This window comes from Lepidochelys kempii, chromosome 7, assembly GCF_965140285.1.
Source record: "Lepidochelys kempii isolate rLepKem1 chromosome 7, rLepKem1.hap1, whole genome shotgun sequence".
Taxonomy (NCBI): domain Eukaryota; kingdom Metazoa; phylum Chordata; order Testudines; family Cheloniidae; genus Lepidochelys; species Lepidochelys kempii.
This window is the reverse complement of record NC_136386.1, coordinates 24,651,951-24,669,167: the sequence shown is the minus strand read 5'-3', so window position 1 is coordinate 24,669,167 and position 17,217 is coordinate 24,651,951.

Here is a 17,217-nt window from a genome sequence, read left to right as displayed (position 1 = left end):
GTGTCACTTTGTGGAATCAGGCAGTCTCTGAGCACACCTACCAGATTGGGTCCTACCTATGATTTAGGCAGGATCACCTGTCTTCCCTCAGTTCAGGGACTGCTAGCAGAGTTAGGTGCCTCCCTGCAGAAGAGGGGTGAGGTTTAGGATACACCCCTCTCATCAGCAGCTCCCATGTGCTTGTTTAGGCAGCTCCGTTCCTAGCATGCTGGATTTTGTGGATTACAGTCCAAGGCACCTCTCCCTCCCTGTTTGTTGTATAGGGAGCGCAGGCACATAACTTGGGCTTTGTGGATCGCAGTGATGTTCCTGTGGTTTTTTTTTTATTAGGTGCTGTCAAGGTTCCTTCCCCACTCTGAACTCTAGGGTACAGATGTGGGGACCTGCATGAAAGACCACCTAAGCTTTTTCTTACCAGCTTAGGTTAAAAACTTCCTCAAGGTACAAACTTTGCCTTGTCCTTGAACCCTATGCTGCCACCACCAAGCATGTTAAACAAAGAACAGGGAAAGAGCCCACTTGGAGACATCTTCCCACAAAATAGCCCCCCAAGCCCTACACCACCATTCCTGGGGAAGGCTTGATAACAATTCTCACCAATTTGTACAGGTGAACACAGACCCAAACCCTTGGATCTTAAGAACAATGAAAAACAATCAGGTTCTTAAAAGAAGAATTTTTATTAAAGAAAAAGAATCATCTCTGTAAAATCAGGATGGTAAATACCTTACAGGGTAATCAGATTCAAAACATAGAGAATCCCTCTAGGCAAAACCTTAAGTTACAAAAAGACACAAAAACAGGAATATACATTCCATTCAGCACAACCTATTTTGCCAGCCATTAAACAAAAGGAAATCTAACGCCTTTCTAGCTAGATTACTTACTAACTTTTTACAGGAGTTCTGAGCTGTATTCCTGATCTGTTCCTGACAAAAGAATTACACAGCCAGCCAGCCCGCCCCCCAGCTTTGAAAGTATCTTGTCTCCTCATTGGTCATTTTGGTCAGGTGCCAGCGAGGTTATCCTAGCTTCTTAACGCTTTACAGGTGAAAGGGTTTTTCCTCTGGCCTGGAGGGATTTAAAGGTGGTTACCCTTCCCTTTATATTTATGACAGGTGCGTAAAAATTAGGTGTTGCAGTGCTCAGCATCACAATGCCTAAATCCCTTTTGTGGATTTGGGCCTTAAAGATCTGTCATTACTGATCTCCCCTTAGTGGACATTTGATGACTGATAGATACATTGATTTAAGGGTGTTGGTATGACAACTCAGGTGTAAGACCCACCCATCAAACTTCTAGAGTAGGCTAAATACCTGATTCACTGTAGCCTGAGATTCAAATACATGATAAACTGGAAGCATTTGCAGCAATCTGGCATGAATGGTCTGATTCTCCATCCTTTTCTTTCTTCGGGTTGCTTTATTGGAATGAGATCCTCCCCTTGATCCTGTCTTCTTTCCCAGCACTCCATTCCCCTACTCCTTAGTTCTCAGGGAAGTCCACAGACCCCTTGTAAGGGCTGTAATTTGAGAACCACTGTCCTAGCAGATCATCTATTTAATAGCAGACCATTTTCTTCCAAAAATTAAATAGTAACCATGGCATTTCAAAGAAGTTCAGTCAGAGGCTGCTAAATATCGATAAACCTCGCTGTTGCAATGAGAAGATCAACTAGCTTCAAAGTAGCTGATCTTCAGACCCAGCCCAGAAAAATCTGCAGAAAGCATTTCATTTTCACACACAAGAAAACCTAGGATTGGCAAATGATGAAATCTGGAAGGTGACCCAGGCATCACCATTGTTCAAGAGCAGTGGGCTGAGGTACCACGAGATCTGTGTCTTAGCAGCATCCCTCATCTAGGTGTTCTGCCATAGTGATCTGTAACAATGTGTAGACCTAAACTGAAGTTAAATTGTATTTGTTGGTCCTACTGTTTAACAGGCATCTTGATGTGCGTTGGTTGAATGCAGTTCTTGTTTTACAAAATGTTTACTCATGTGATTGAGCTTTCATTATTGAAATATCTAAAATTGACTTAAACTTGGGCTGCAGCATTAAGAGATTGAAGTGGCTGTGGATGCAACTCTGGAAAACATACACTTACTCAAAGTGTTTAATGGGAAGTTGGCTAAACTCCTGGCTTCTTCATGGGGGACTGGTCTAATGCAGGGAGTTCAGATTACAAATTTAAGAATGTTGCTGTTTTAAGTAATAAAAATCCATTGGTCTAGTCTTGTGCAGTTTATTTAAAGGTGACGTCACTCCTGATCTATGATTAATTTTGAGTGCAGCTCCAAGGCACTTATTCCCTGCTGTTCTGTGATGGATTTAATCATTTCTTTTTCATACATTCCTGTGTTCTCAGGCTGTAACCACTTCAGCAAGGATGCACTCACTTATGGACCCCACTTCTTTGGCCTCAAAATACTTAACTCAGCTACCCACTGGGGCTCCATGGACCATAGCTTGAGAAGCAGAGCATGCAGCACGCAGTGTCCATTTGAATCTCTGCTTCTGGGGTTGAATTTATGTGTTTTTAGAGCTGCATACAGAATAAAAGATTTGTAGAATGGATTTTATATACATGTATGTCCACCTGTGCTACTCTGGATAGATATAAATAGCTGAGTTTTATTGCAGGGTATACTCAGGATGAAATTAAATGAACTGGCATGAAGGTGGCTAGGCAGGTGTCATAAATATAAAGGGAAGGGTAAACCCCTTTGAAATCCCTCCTGGCCAGGGGAAAGCTCCTCTCACCGGTAAAGGGTTAAGAAGCTAAAGGTAACCTTGCTGGCACCTGATCAAAATGACCAATGAGGAGACAAGATACTTTCAAAAGCTGGGAGGAGGGAGAGAAACAAAGGGTCTGTGTCTGTCTGTAGTCGTCTTGGCCAGGGACAGAACAGGAATGGAGTCTTAGAACTTTTAGTAAGTAATCTAGCTAGGTACGTGTTAGATTATGATTTCTTTAAATGGCTGAGAAAAGAATTGTGCTGAATAGAATAACTATTTCTGTCTGTGTATCTTTTTTGTAACTTAAGGTTTTGCCTAGAGGGGTTCTCTATGTTTTTGAATCTAATTACCCTGTAAGATATCTACCATCCTGATTTTACAGGGGGGATTTCTTTATTTCTATTTACTTCTATTTTTTATTAAAAGTCTTCTTGTAAAACACTGAATGCTTTTTCATTGTTCTCAGATCCAAGGGTTTGGGTCTGTGGTCACCTATGCAAATTGGTGAGGCTTTTTATCCAACATTTCCCAGGAAAGGGGGGGTGCAAGTGTTGGGAGGATTGTTCATTGTTCTTAAGATCCAAGGGTCTGGGTCTGTAGTCACCTAGGCAAATTGGTGAGGCTTTTTACCAAACCTTGTCCAGGAAGTGGGGTGCAAGGTTTTGGGAAGTATTTTGGGGGGAAGGACGCGTCCAAACAGCTCTTGCCCAGTAACCAGTATTAGTTTGGTGGTGGTAGCGGCCAGTCCAAGGTGTAATATTTTGTACCTTGAGGAAGTTTTGACCTAAGCTGGTAAAGATAAGCTTAGGAGGTTTTTCATGCAGGTCCCCACATCTGTACCCTAGAGTTCAGAGTGGGGGAGGAACCTTGACAGCAGGATTCGTGGAGGTGAAATGCACCCCCACCCACACATCAGGCCAGGGACACAGCATAGCCTCCAACGCCGAGCATTTGCTACGCCAGTCTATTCTCTAGAACAGCAGCTGTAGCCTCTGTGCTAGTTGTGTGGTGTGGAATGGTCACTGGATCTGTGTAACCCCAGCTCCCCTGGCCTCTCCTTCACCATAACCTGACAGAGATTCTGAGTGGCATGCTGGGATGGGACAGGTACCTCTATGGGACAGATCCACTGATGTCCCTCCTTCTCTACAGCCCCCCTTGGTGCTTATGTAAAGCAAAGGACTTGGGGTGAAGTTTCTGTGCATTTGCTTTTCCGATCCAATTATCAAACCAAGTGTTCTCCATTCTTCCCTTTGCAGAAATGTTCATGTGCATAGCAAGCTTTGTCTTGGCCACAGGCAGCTGTAGGGGGTGCAGCAACATGTAAGGAAAATTGGGTAATGGAAGGGGATTAGGTACAGGTGCTATACACCTTCAATGTAATGTGTCCTTGTGTGATAGTCAGGGCCTTTCTCAGGGGTCACACTGAGGCAGCTGCAGCACTCTTGCCCCTTTCAAAGGTCTTTTCGGAAGTCTTTGTGGGCAGCAGAGGCTTGTCAGCAGTTTCCCCTCTCAGCTGCTCTGCAAGAAGACTCAGTGCCTTCCAATGCACGGCAGCTTCCCTTATGAAGCCTGCTTCTCCAGTTGCAGGCGTCTCTGGTAGGGACTGAGCCCCCAGGAGGAGCTCCTTGCCTTCTCCTGATTGGTATGGGGGTGTGCCCCATCACACCTTGCTTTTATGGATGGCTCCCTCCCCCCTCTCAATAAATTGGTCTCAGCATGATGGTCTTTGTGTTTGATATTCTCTCCTTGTCAGCTCCATCCCTGAAAAACAGGTAATAGATACAACATCTTAAAAATCCCCTCAAGGCTGAGAGCTTGGGCTTTGAACGGGTGCATTGAAAACCTTTCTACAGTTCTGACTGGCCTTGTTCTGCCCTGAATGGCTGTTTTTTAGCTCCAACGCTGCCTCTCCCTTACAGTCTCTTCCCCTTAGCATCACTCCACACCTGTCCCTCTTATCTTCTCCTCTGACCTGTCACCTTCAACCCTCTTCCCTTTTCTTTCCATTTTGATGATAATTAATTAAAACCCTTCTCCCCTAGAAAATTATGGAACTAACACGACATTTGCTGCCATTACGTTCACTCTGCTTGCATGTTCTACCTCTTCCCCTATCAGTGTCTGGTCTGTGTAGATGGTAAGGTCTTTGGGCAGGGACCATCTACAACTCTGTGTGTGTACAGTACCTAGCACAATAGGGCCCTTCTGTTGGTCCTTAGACTCCAATGTAATAAACATGATTAATAATGATAAACCACTGTGGCATAAAAATCCCAATAGGAGAGGCCATAGTAGAAGCTAAATTCTCTCCTATTGTGCCATGAAATCATAAATGGAGAGAATTTGTATAATTGTCCCTAGATCTTGGTCTCAGATTTGTCTTGGGTCTAAACATCTTACAAGCTGCAGATTGTTACCATTGTGCTTTGCAACCCATTTGAACGAGGAAACCCCAATGGCATAAATAAAATTGCTTGTTACACTTGTCTAAGGGGCAAACCCTGCTCTGGTGAGGTAGGCCCTGCCTGACCAAAGGGGAACTGTTCTGCTCTGGAGTGGGTGGACAGGACTTGGAGAAGTCCAGAGGGTCCACTCTCCCTGTGTGTCCTGGAGCACCAGTCCAGGTGGGGGGGAGCAATTGTTGCATAGGGGAGGCTTTAGCTGAGGATAGGCCATTTTGTCTGATGAGAGGTGTCGTATGTGAAACCCCGATAGCTCATGTCCTGAGGGCACAGTTCCATGGCCTGGGGCAAGAGAGATTCCTTCCTCCAGCCCTTGTCCCTATGGAGAACCACAGCCCAGAGCCTCAGCAAGGATTCATCACTGGAGTGCTGTATGCTACCTTGAGCGGTTAACTTGGTGTGTGTGGTTTTTTTATAGAGCAACATTTCTACTTTTAGTCATAGTTATAAAATGCATTTAGTGGGAAAGAGCTCCACCTGGAGGCTGTAGTGGAGAGTAGCAAGCCTAGGACCTCACAGAGGAGATGGCAGGGATTTCAGCAGGAGGTTACTGAACTGTCCTTGCCCATCAGGGAAGTAAAAGGGGAAGCAGGTGGGGATAAGTATCTTAGTAGAGCCTCACATCCCCCCACCCCAGAAAAAGAAGGGAGACTACGCACAAAAAAAGTGAGAGAGACAAAACTGGGAAATATTGGAGCCTGTTGGCGGAGTGCAACAACCCAAGGAGCAAACGACAAAACCAAGAGAGATGGGGAGGCGAGGAGAAGCATGAAATCTGAGAAGGAGGTGCGAGGCCAGAGATCAGTTTGTGAAATCATATAATAACAAGCACTAGAGCTGGCTGGGAAGTGCCGCATATTTAGGCTGGCTCTGATTAGTGCTCACAGGGCACTTCTCAGCGTCAGAGTGATTTCCTACCACCATTGTCAACGCCTCACCATGGGCCGGTGGGTCTTATCCCCACCAGGGTCAGTGCTGTCAGAGAAGTAAGTGATTTGCTGAGGGAGTCAGTGTCAAACCCAGGTTTAAAACTGAGGCTGCCCCTTGCATGTAATTAGCTTTGTGCACATGAGTAACAGGAGAACTTGGAAGTGTCATGTTTAACACTTTCACCAAGAATATAATTCTGCTCTGGCCTTTATAGGCTCAGCACCCACAACTAGAAATCAAACTCGGAAAACAGCTCAGTTCCCATTTTTGCCTCTAGCTAAGGGCCTGATTTGCCAAAGTGCTCAGCACCTACCATGCACCCCAGTATGCTGAGCTCTTCAGAAAATCTGGCCTGTGGAGTCTGACCCCCAGCAGCAACCTCTCATGGGCCTGCCTCCCTTTGGTTCTATCAGTTAGCCTACTCTACCTTTCCATGCTTCCACCATACTGCCCCTCCCCTGGGCCCCAAGAAACCTTCAAACCTGCCGGTCTGGGACACAAGCCATCAAATGTGTGACAAGTGACCAAAATGGGGAACAGCCATGTTTTGCTGCATGCTGCTCCATACGTAACAGGTTATAATATTTTTTAGGTGTAAAATCTGTTCTTAAGGCTATTTTCCTCCTCTGTGAATCAAATAAACCTTTCTTGTGGCCTGTCACAGGGTGTTCCCATGTGGGGAGAGGCTGCTGTAGGTCACAAAGTAACCAGCACACAGGTGTTCCATAGCTTGGTCATTTGAGGTCCAAACAGGGGAAGAGAAAGGGGGCTCTGGTAGGTGGTTTGGGAAGTGGGTGCCTGCCCAGGCTTCTGATGGAGCACTGGCAGGAATGAGAGGATGATCCCTGCTCAGGCTCCCCCCCACAATTAGAGCTTTTTGAGCATTTCCTGTCTTAGGGGTTCTGCTACTGCCCTCTTGGGATCCAGGGACTTCTAGGTGCTGCAGCTTTGAGCCCTCTGCCCCATCCCACCTCAGCCTTCCCCTGTCTGAAATCAACTTTTGGCTCTTGGGCAGCTCTCCTCTTTCTTCCACAGGCCTCTCTCTGCTCCCTGCGAGCCGTCCTGAGCATGCAGCAGAGCAACACAGGGAAGCTGCGGGGTGGGTCCAGGAGGCTGAACAATGACTCATACTTCATAATGTGGTACAGGTGAGAGCTCTGCCTGCAAACAATATGCCCCCTTGAGCTGTGGTCACCAACAGGGCTTGAGGAGATTCCAGCACCATGCACTGTTGTGATGAGGGGAAGAGGAGTACAACTGGGGAGAAGAAAGGTACAGCAATAGGAAACAGCCACCACCAACCTACATTCATTCTCTTACTTTCAGCTAAGGGACATCACAAGACTGTAGTGTTGCTGTGCTGCCCAGGAGTGGTGGCGTGTGGGCTCATAAATCAGAAGCACTTGCCAGATCCCTTACAATATTCAAAATGGCTTCTCTGAGCGCGATCTGTTGTGCCTGTGCCTCCACAGGCAACCTCCCCCTACGAGAAGTGCCTCCTCGAGGTAACGCTGAGCCCTGTCTTTGTCTCTGCCCTGCAGTATGCAGGATGCTGGAGAAAACCAGCTGGGCAGTGTGTATGCTGCAGCAGGTTCTGCCCTCTCTCGTGTCATATTAGACCTGAGGTGAACTGGGGTTATCTTATTCAGTGGGTTCCATGTGCTCTTTCGGCCTTCTTTTCCTCTGTGATGGAGCACACTGTCACATGGCCAGGTTGTGATACTCTTCACTGTGTGTAAAGCTATCTGACTCTGCAAGGAATCCCATGGAAACCAATGGGACTTCTCACTCCTCCGCGTGAGTGGGATAGTGGAGTCTAGCTCCCAGCTTGCAGACAATTGTGTATATGGTGTTGTGCCTCTCTGCTGCCTTAGGTGTTATTTGAGAGTAGTTTTTCTTGGAAATGTGAGGAAAATCAAATTCCTCCCTCTTGGTTTATTAGGTTTAAAAACAAAACAAAGAGTACATCAGCAATGAATAGTAACAACGTAGCTGGCTATAGTTGCTCTTCATGGTCCTCCAAGGCGTAATTGTTGTTCCCCAAAAATCTCGTAGCTAACAAGGGGATGGCAGGTCCATGAAGCACCCAATAAACAATGGGGAGAGTAAGGACTTAAAACAAACAAAACCCCAACATGATAATGTAACAAAACTAGTATCTTACCAGGCGCTCTAAAGTTACATGGTGGAACATAAAGAGCAGGGGAATTACCAAGTTATCTAGTTTAGAGTGGAGAAGAGCTGTGGGACCCAAAATCAGTAGAACTGGCCACTGCTGATGCTCATGAATTGAGGCTCACAGATGTGTAATCCGGAGACCACGTAGGGACTTAAATAGGTGAGTGCTTTTTTATTGATGTTGAGGATTTAGGAGGGAATATAACAGTGGTGACCAAGGTCCCTTGGACGCCCATTCTCTAATAACCTTGGCAGAATGCATCTCCTAAAGCTCAGGCAAAGCAGCAACAGCACCCTTGCGTCCTGCGGAGGGAGGTGTTCATGAATGATTTCCTTGCCAGAATTAATATAGCTAATACTTTACATTTAAAATGTGCTAAATGCGGAGCTGTTGTCCCCACGAAGCCACAAGCCTCTAGTGCTGACTTCTAGTCCCTGCCTTGAGAGCTTGCCTGTTAAATCCCAAAAGCCTTTAATCTTGTTACCAGATGAGATCATGTAAAAGGGGATAGGGCTGGGCCCACTGCACCTCAGACAAACAGCTGGCTCCCTCCCATCCAATGCACTTGCAAAATACGTGCAAGCATTACCACTAGCTGATATGCCTTTTACCCATGACAGGCTCAAATACAAAACTCAACAAGGTAAAAACATTCTGCAGGTATCTCAGTGTTCCTCGTTTTTACAGGGATTGTGGAGATCTCTCTTCTGTATGATTTGTGGCTAGCAACCTGTGTGTTCACTTGCAGCTAGAGCTGCTCCTCAGATGGAATATGTGTGTGGGGGTGAGGGGGGAAGGCATCTGCAGAAATTAATCTGCACAGCTGAGCCCTCTCTTGTGCTAGTGTATTTTTTCACAAGAAAACGTTGCTGTAAAACCAGTTTGCTTGGAATGGGGAAGGAAGAGCCTATGGGAAAAGGAAGGGTGGTCCAGTGGTTAGGGCACTAGCCTAGGACTTAGGAGACCTGGGTTCAATTTGCTGTTCTGCCACAGACACTGGGCAAGTCTGTGGATCTCAGTTCCCTGCCTATAAAATGGGGACAATAGGTCTTCACTTACCTCACAAGGATGATGGGAGGGAAATAGGTTAAAGGGTGCCAGGTGCTCAGTTACTGGTGTGTTAGGAGTCATATGAATACCTTAGATGGTAAAACATTCCCCCTTCTTGTCTCTAGAGTGCTGGCTGGGCTCCCTTCACTCCAGTTTATTGTAGGAGATAGCAAAGTCCAAAGGTCTGAGAACGATGCTAGGAGCAACGTTTCCTGAGTTCTCATCCTGGGTCTGGCATGGCCTCCCCACGTGGCCTGGGGCTAGGGTGACCAGGTGTCGGTTTTTGACTGGAACATCAGTCGAAAAGGGACCCTGGCGGCTCCAGTCAGCACTGCTGACTGACCCGTTAAAGGTCTGGTCGGCAGTGCTGCAGTGCTAAGGCAGGCTAGTCCCTACCTGTCTTGGCACTGCCCTGCACTCCAGAAGTGGTCAGCAGGTCCGGCTCCTAGGCAGAGGGGCCACAGGGCTCTACGTGCTGCCCCCATCCTGAGCACCAGCTCCGTATTCCCATTGGCCGGTTTCCGGCCAGTGGGAGCTGGGGTGTGCGGTGCCTGCAGTGGGCGAGAGCAGCGCGTGGAGCCTCCTCCCCCCCCGCCGCCTACTAGGTGTCAGATCTGCTGGCCAATTCTGGGGCACGCGCAACATGGTGTCAGGACAGGCAGGCAGCCTGCCTTAGCCCCGCTGCACTGCTGACCTGGAGCCGCCTGAGGTAAGCCCCGAGGTGTTGAAAACTGGACACATGGTCACCCTAAATCCCTCATCCCTGGCCCCACCTCAGAGCCTGCACCCCCAGCCCAGAGCCCTCATCCCCTTCACGCCCCAACCCTCTGCCCCAGTCCAGAGTCCCCTCCCACACCCTGAACTCTTCAACCACCCCAGAACCCTCGCCCCCTCCTGCACCCCAACCCCCTGCCTCAACCCACAGCCCCCTACCACACTCTGAATCCTTTGGCCCCAGCCTGGAGCCCCCTCCTGCATCCCAAGTCCCTGCCCAAGCCCAGAGAAAGTAAGTGAGGGTGGGGGAGAGTGAGCAACCAAGGGAGGGGGAATGTAGTAAGCAGGGGGTGGGGACTCAGGGAAGGGGCAGGGCTAGGGTGTTCGGTTTTGTGCAATTAGAAAGTTGGCAACCCTACCTGGCACAAGTTAGTTAATTTTTCTGACTCCATCTGTAAAGTGGGGATCATAATCCATACAATTCCCTATCATATAACCCTATGAGGGTAAGCTGAATGTAAAATGCTTTGTAAACTTAACTGGCAGGAGACCACCATATTTTCATTCCCAGCAAGGAGTATCTGTATCAAGACTACTTTCTCTTTACTCTGTGTTGACCAACTACAGCAGGAAGCAGGGGTTCTTCTACACCCCCCGGGGGAATAGGGACTGTCTCTTCTGGAGGAGGAGGTGTGAATCCTCTTACAATGCAGCACTTGGTGCATATCACCCAGGTGGTGAGTGCTTTGTTCTAAGGGGAGTATCCATCTGTAATGTGTCAGCATCCCCTCCCCATCTGCCTCCCCAAAAAGCAAGGAGGGAAGAGAGAAACAGCATGTGACATGGCTATAAACCTGCTTGGTTTCATTTCAACAGCAGCACTCTCTACTCCTGTGTGGAACTTTCTTGGCTCTCTGTAGGTCTTCTGAAAACTTGTCCTCCCCATTCATGAGATCACTAGCACAAGAGACAGCTGGGCTGTAGAGTCTCTCTACCTTTACCTATAATGCAGCTACACCGCTAGCACCCCAAGGGTTACGTTAGCATTTTGCCTTAGAACCTTCTCTGCCGATGGCTGCTCTGGTGCTCGATGGCCAGCGTTAGACAGAGTTGAAATCTTTTCAAACTTGTCTGTGTTGACTTGAATAGGAACAGCCCCTGTGCTTATGGTGGCCAGCTCTGTTCTGTGCCTCCATTTGGGTACGTTGGTACCATTGAAGGACACAGGCCCAGTGCCGGACTCCGTGGGGTTTGTGTGTGTGGGTGGTAAGGAGAAAAAAAAAGCTTGGCTTTTGTGCTAATGCTGTGCAACTTTCTGTGGCATCAGAGCTGGTCTTCAAATCAGTGAAAGGCTGCCACCTGCTGGTTCTGCAGGTGTGGACACAATATTGGATCCTACTTCAGAAAATCTGCTTTTGGGTATTAGGATGGAGCCAGATGTTTAAAAAAAAAAAAAAAAAAGTTCTGTGCCCATCGGCCTTTCAGTCTCCGGAGGGGAGCAGGAGGGAAAGGTTGCTGGTTAGGTTCTCACAGTGAAGGGACAGTGACTTTCCCGTCCCCTCCTCACCAGTCTCTGCAGTTAAGAGTGGGGAAGGGAAATGTCTGCTCCAGTTCCTGAAGGCAATGTGGTATCTTTCACACACAAGCGTTAGCTCTGTAACCTTGTCCATGGAGCTCAGACCAACACAACTGCCCACAGCTATATCCTCAAAGGGCAGGGAGTGGAAGCAGGGGACAACCCACCCCCACCCCCCATCCTGCTGCTGCACAGCCCCTTTCCAGCTGCCAGCACACTGCGTATTACACCGAATGAGAGCTTTAAACTAGGAATCTGGGGGAGATGGTTGGGAGGTGTCCAGGTAATCTCAACGCCAGATTTTAGCATTGAGAGGGAAGAAAACGAAGTAAGAAAGGATACAGCCGTGGGTAGGAGAATGGACATAAGGAGGAAGGGTAGTGTAGATACCAGTCTAATAGGTGATACTAGAGGTAGAATGACTGTGCCTCATAGGGTACAGAATGTGAGCGAGGCCAAACAGCAAAAATTAAGATGTTTGTTCACCAATGCGAGGAGCCTGGGTAACAAAATGGAGGAACTAGAGTTACTGGTGCAGGAAGTGAAACCAGATACTATAGGGATAACAGAAACATGGTGGAATAGTCGTCATGACTGGACTACAGGTATTGAAGGGTATGTGCTGTTTAGGAAAGACAGAAATAAAGGCAAAGGTGGTGGAGTAGCACTGTCTATCAAGGATGAGGTAGAATGTAAAGAAATAAGAAGCGATGGAATGGATAAGACAGAGTCCGTCTGGGCAAAAATCACATTGGGGAAGAAGACTACTAGAGCCTCCCCTGGGATAGTGCTTGGGGTGTGCTATAGACCGCCGGGATCTAATTTGGATATGGATAGAGCTCTTTTTAATGTTTTTAATGAAGTAAATACTAATAGAAACTGCGTGATCATGGGAGACTTTAACTTCCCAGATATAGACTGGAGGATGAGTGCTAGTAATAATAACAGGGCTCAGATCTTCCTAGATGCGATAGCTGATGGATTCCTTCATCAAGTAGCTGCTGAACTGACTAGAGGGGATGCCATCTTAGATTTGGTTTTGGTGAGTAGTGAGGACCTCATAGAAGAAATGGTTGTAGGGGATAACCTTGGTTCAAGTGATCATGAGCTAATTCAGTTCAAACTGAACGGAAGGATAAACAGAAATAAATCTGCAACTAGAGTTTTTGATTTCAAAAGGGCTGACTTTCAGAAATTAAGGAAACGAGTTAGGGAAGTGGATTGGTCTGAAGAACTTATGGATCTAAAGGCAGAGGAGGCCTGGGATTACTTCAAGTCAAAGCTGCAGAAGCTATCTGAAGCCTGCATCCCAAGAAAGGGGGAAAGATTCATAGGCAGGAGTTGTAGACCAAGCTGGATGAGCAAGAATCTCAGAGAGGGGACTAAGAAAAAGCAGAAAGCATACAGGGAGTGGAAGATGGGAGGGATCAGCAAGGAAAGCTACTGTATTGAGGCCAGAACGTGTAGGGATAAAGTGAGAAGGACCTTGCAAAGGGAATTAAAACCGATAGTAAAAGGTTCTATAGCCATATAAATAAGAAGAAAACAAAGAAAGAAGAAGTGGGACCGATAAACACTGAGGATGGAGTGGAGGTCAAGGATAATCTAGGCATGGCCCAATATCTAAACAAATACTTTGCTTCAGTCTTTAATAAGGCTAAAGAGGATCTTAGGGATAATGGTAGCATGACAAATGGGAATGAGGCTATGAAGGTAGATATTACCATATCTGAGGTAGAAGCGAAATTCAAACAGCTTAATGGGACTAAATGGGGGGCCCAGATAATCTTCATCCAAAAATATTAAAGGAATTGGCACATGAAATTGCAAGCCCGTTAGCAAGAATTTTTAATGAATCTGTTGTACCATATGACTGGAGAATGGCTAACATATTTCCTATTTTTAAGAGAGGAAAAAAAAGTGATCCGGGTAACTACAGGCCTGTTAGTTTGACATCTGTAGTATGCAAGGTCTTGGAAAAAATTTTGAAGGAGAAAGTAATTAAGGACATTGAAGTCAATGGTAAATGGGACAAAATACACATGGTTCTACAAAAGGTAGATCGTGCCAAACCAACCTGATCTCCTTCTTTGAGAAAGTAACAGATTTTTTAGACAAAGGAAATGCAGTGGATCTAATTTACCTAGATTTCAGTAAGGCATTTGATACTGTGCCACATGGGGAATTATTAGTTAAATTGGAAAAGATGGGGATCAATATGAAAATTGAAAGGTAGATAAGGAATTGGTTAAAGGAGAGACTACAGCGGGTCCTACTGAAAGGTGAACTGTCAGACTGGAGGGGGTTTCCAGTGGAGTTCCTCAGGGATCAGTTTTGGGACCAATCTTATTTAATCTTTTTATTACTGACCTCGGCACAAAAAGTGGGAGTGTGCTGTCAAGGTGCCGTCCCCACTCTGAACTCTAGGGTACAGATGTGGGGACCTGCATGAAAAACCCCCTAAGCTTATTTTTACCAGCTTAGGTTAAAACTTCCCCAAGGTACAAACTATTTTACCTTTTGCCCTTGGACTTTCGCTGCCACCACCAAACATCTAACAAATATATAACAGGGAAAGAGCCCGCTTAGAAATGTCTTTCCCCCCACAAAATCCTCCCAAACCCTACACCCCCTTTCCTGGGGAAGGCTTGATAAAAATCCTTGCCAATTTGCATCGGTGAACACAGACCCAAACCCTTGGATCTTAAGAACAATGAAAAAGCAATCAGGTTCTTAAAAGAAGAATTTTAATTGAAGGAAAAGTAAAAGAATCACCTCTGTAAAATCAGGATGGTAAATACCTTACAGGGTAATCAGATTCAAAACATAGAGAATCCCTCTAGGCAAAACCTTAAGTTACAAAAACAGGAATATACATTCCATGCAGCACAACTTATTTTATCAGCCATTTAAACAAAACAGAATCTAACTCATATCTAACTAGATTGCTTATTAGCCCTTTACAGGAGTTCTAACCTGCATTCCTGATCTGGTCCGGGCAAAAAAACCACACAGACAGAGAGAACCCTTTGTTTCCCGCTCCCCCCCGCCACCCCTCCAGCTTTGAAAGTATCTTGTCTCCTCATTGGTCATTTTGGTCAGGTGCCAGCGAGGTTATCTTTAGCTTCTTAACCCTTTACATGTGAAAGGATTTTTTCCTCTGGCCAGGAGGGATTTAAAGGTGGTTAGCCTTCCCTTTATATTTATGGAATGTGCTAATAAAGTTTGCGGATGATACAAAGCTGGGAGGTATTGCCAATTTAGAGAAGGACAGGGATATCATACAGGAGGATCTGGATGACCTTGTAAACTGAAGTAATAGTAATAGGATGAAATTTAATAGTGAGAAGTGTAAGGTCATGCATTTAGGGATTAATAACAAGAATTGTAGTTATAAGCTGGGGATGCATCAATTAGAAGTAACGGAGAAGGACCTTGGAGTATTGGTTGATCATAGGATGACTTTGAGCCGCCAATGTGATATGGCCGTGAAAAAAGCTAATGCGGTCTTGGGATGCATCAGGCGAGGTATTTCTAGTAGAGATAAGGAGGTTTTAGTACCATTATACAAGGCACTGGTGAGACCTCATCTGGAATACTGTGTGCAGTTCTGGTCTCCCATGTTTAAGAAGGATGAATTCAAACTGGAACAGGTACAAAGAAGGGCTACTAGGATGATCCGAGGAATGGAAAACCTGTCTTATGAAAGGAGACTCAAGGAGCTTGGCTTGTTTAGCCTAACCAAAAGAAGATTGAGGGGAGATATGATTGCTCTCTATAAATATATCAGAGGGATAAATACCGGAGAGGGAGAGGAATTATTTAAGCTCAATACCAATGTGGACACAAGAACAAGTGGATATAAACTGGCCATCAGGAAGTTTAGACTTGAAATTAGATGAAGGTTTCTAACCATCAGAGTAGTGAAGTTCTGGAATAGCCTTCCAAGGGAAGCAATGGGGGCAAAAGACCTATCTGGCTTCAAGATTAAACTCGATAAGTTTATGGAGGAGATGATATGATGGGATAACATGATTTTAGCAATTAATTGATCTTTAACTATTCATGGTAAATAGGCGCAATGGCCTGTGATGGGATGTTAGATGGGGTGGGATCTGAGTTACTACAGAGAATTCTTTCCTGGGTATCTGGCTGGTGAATCTTGCCCACATGCTCGGGGTTCAGTTGATCGCCACATTTGGGGTCGGGAAGGAATTTTCCTCCAGGGCAGATTGGAAGAGGCCCTGGGGGTTTTTCGCCTTCCTCTGTAGCATGGGGCACAGGTCACTTGCTGGAGGATTCTCTGCACCTTGAAGTCTTTAAACCACGATTTGAGGACTTCAGTAGCTCAGATATAGGTGAGAGGTTTATTGCAGGAGTGGGTGGGTGAGATTCTGTTGCTTGCATTGTGCAGGAGGTCAGACTAGATGATCATAATGGTCCCTTCTGACCTTAATATCTATAAGTCTATGAGAATGGGTAAAACTTTAATCCCAGTGCACGTGGGGCCATCACCTCTGGCTGAATGTTGTTCCTCTCATCTGTTGCATAGTTGGCACCGTAACCCAAACAGCCGCAGTCTCCCACTTCCATACAAGTCCTTCACCCAGCTTTAAACAGGCTTTTGAACTTTACTCTGCATATGGGTCATGTTCCTAAGGGCCTTCACATTGCATATTATTTTCAGGCAAGAAACTTGAATTTTAAACCAGAGGGGTTTAGGGTGACCAAGCTGGAAAGGCAGTTGGATGTTCCAGCCTGGTCACCCTAAACCCCTCTGGGAACAGGAGAGGTCACTGCCTCCAAGAAAAGGGCATGCTGCTTCCAAGCCCTCTCAAGCATGGAGGGGGCGGGCTTAGAACACAGATTCTGATCCCATGCATTGCCACCACAGTACTGGGTTTGGCTCTCTTCAGTGCGTACACACCATGGGTTGAGAACAGGGATAATTAGTGTCAGGATTGCACCACTGAGCCCTGCAACCTCATGGACCCATGATCCCCAAAGACTTTGCATTCTAAATACAGAAGAACACAGATATTGTTGGATTTCATTAGTCAAGGCCCTTTTTCATGATACTAAACCACAGCATACAATTTCTCCTTTCATCCTAGTTATATTTCCCCTAATACCAACCTCCTTCCCAGTTAAATTTAGCAGCGCTTTATAACCCTGAAAGATGAGGTGCCACTTTCCACTGTGGCCAGTAATGGCATGCTCCCTACCAAGTTTGCTGTGGTCAAACATATTCATTTCCTGCCTAGCCTTGCTTAAAGTAAGTGCATACTGATACCCTCTCATTTGGCAAGGAAATGCCACTGAATTTATTTTATTTTAATACTTTGAAGCCAGCTGGGAAAGCTTTTCAACACCAGAAGCAAAATTCTGGCCTTCCTAGAAGAGTGCATGTGTCCCCCCCCCGCCAGCTTGCAGTCCTGACAGGAAAAGCATCTAACTCCCTGTGCTTTGAATGTCCCTTGCTTTGCTGGAAATCAGTGGATTAAACAGTGAATCAGATCAAACTCTCAGCTGAATAAAACAAAATCAATAGTGCAGAGTGTC